At 46.8% G+C, this 1,623-nt stretch overlaps 1 protein-coding gene and 1 long non-coding RNA gene across 2 annotated transcripts in view; one reads left to right on the forward strand and one right to left on the reverse strand.

Moving 5' to 3' along the window:
• The window catches only part of LOC105887052, a 28,853-nt gene that overhangs the window by 9,365 nt on the left and 17,865 nt on the right, over nucleotides 1–1,623 (forward strand). Inside the window, exon 2 of the long non-coding RNA XR_001161331.2 lies at nucleotides 517–611. This is a non-coding gene — a long non-coding RNA (uncharacterized LOC105887052). The remainder of the gene's footprint in view (nucleotides 1–516; nucleotides 612–1,623) is intronic.
• The window catches only part of LCP1 (lymphocyte cytosolic protein 1), a 31,158-nt gene that overhangs the window by 4,121 nt on the left and 25,414 nt on the right, over nucleotides 1–1,623 (reverse strand). The gene's annotated exons all lie outside the window — the stretch shown is intronic.

Consider the following 1,623-nt stretch of genomic DNA (forward strand, 5'->3'; position numbering starts at 1 on the left):
ATCTTACTTTACAAATGGGGAATCTGTGAGGGTCAGTGACTTGCTGGGAAGTAACGGAACTGGGATTTGAACTTGAAATTCTGACTTCAAATCCAGCACTCTTTTTTCGGTACAAGTTGATTTGTAAATGTTTTGGTGTTCACACCCAGGGCTGAGAATGCTCCTAAGGTGTGAATGCACAGAAGTCTGCACTGTCTGTTCTCCTGCTCTAGTAGGAGACCACGGTCCTGGGGACCTGTGAGGGCATCTGTGCGTCACATCTAAGCACAGTGAAGTCCATGCACCTCAAACTTTGACGGTCCAAAGCAGAATAAATTCTAAACAGAAACAGAACATAGGACCCTGTCAGGTGCTGGTTCTTTAGCACTGGTCTTCCTGTTTAGGCAGAATAATATTATTAAAAATATAATGAGTCCATTTTTTACTTACTCCTAGGTAAAAAAAATAACTACTACAAAATTAAAATCAACACAAAATCACAATCTAATTTCCACCATCATCCTTTGTTTCCATCAGCACAGAACTTTGTGGAGAAGCACATGGACGAAACCTGCAGAGATTTGAGTGTTGTCTTCCTTCCTGGTTTCCATCCTGGGACCTGTGGCACGACAGTGAGTAACGGCCAACAGCTGGGAGCAGGGCAAGCTGAGGAAGGGACCAGGATATCAACTAGGAGCGGGCCTGTTCATTTTTTTTTAACAAGCTTCACTTATAAGAAGTATGGGGCTGTGTGGCACCTATTACTCAGTGGGTAGGGCGCCGGCCCCCTATACTGAGGGTGGCGCTGTGGCAGGCATCTATAGTCCCAGCTACTTGGGAGGCTGAGGCAAGAGAATCGCCTAAGCCCAGGAGTTGGAGGTTGCTGTGAGCTGTGACATCATAGCACTCTACTGAGGGCAATAAAGTGAGACTCTGTCTCTAAAAAAAAAAGAAATATGGGGCTAATTCGGCATTTCCTTTACGTATGCAATGTGACCCCTTTTACTTAATCAATTTTGTAATGACTTAAGAAGACAGGAGAAAATTAGCCCCGAGGGTCACAAGGAACAAAAAGAATTATCAAACCTATCTAAGAGTAAGCCCCAGCATGGCTGGGCAAACCTTGTCCCCACAGGGATGCCCCAGAAACCACAGCACATTGTGCTGGGCTGGAGTGGCAGCTGTTTTAGGAAGCGAAGCTCCCCTGGACTATGTGACTGGCCATTTCATACTTAACGGCCAAGTGACCCACAGGCACCCACTGCTCTACAGCCTCCCCACACGGGTGCAAGGCATAGTCCCCTCACTTCTGGGCCATCACCTGCGATTACTAGCCGTAATCTCAGGAAGTCACGTGAGCTTTGATTTCTTTATCTATAAAATGGGGGAAACAGTGTCGCCAAATTCACGATGTTCGTGAAGATGAACTGAGGCACGAGCAAGGAGGCGCTGGTGCTCAGAGTATCCCTTACTCAGAGCTCTTCTTGCCTTCGCCTTTTGTCACTGCCCTTCCAAATCGCTTTCTTTTCTTTTCTGCCCTTCATAATTAGCACTTTCTATTCCCCACCACCAGCAGCCAAGATAACCTAGGTCTCATCTCCTTTGCTGCCCTGGCAGAGATGGCCTAAATGACTCCCATTTCCC

The sequence above is a fragment of the Otolemur garnettii genome, unplaced genomic scaffold, assembly GCF_000181295.1.
Source record: "Otolemur garnettii isolate 467f Iridium unplaced genomic scaffold, OtoGar3 scaffold00043, whole genome shotgun sequence".
Lineage (NCBI taxonomy): Eukaryota > Metazoa > Chordata > Mammalia > Primates > Galagidae > Otolemur > Otolemur garnettii.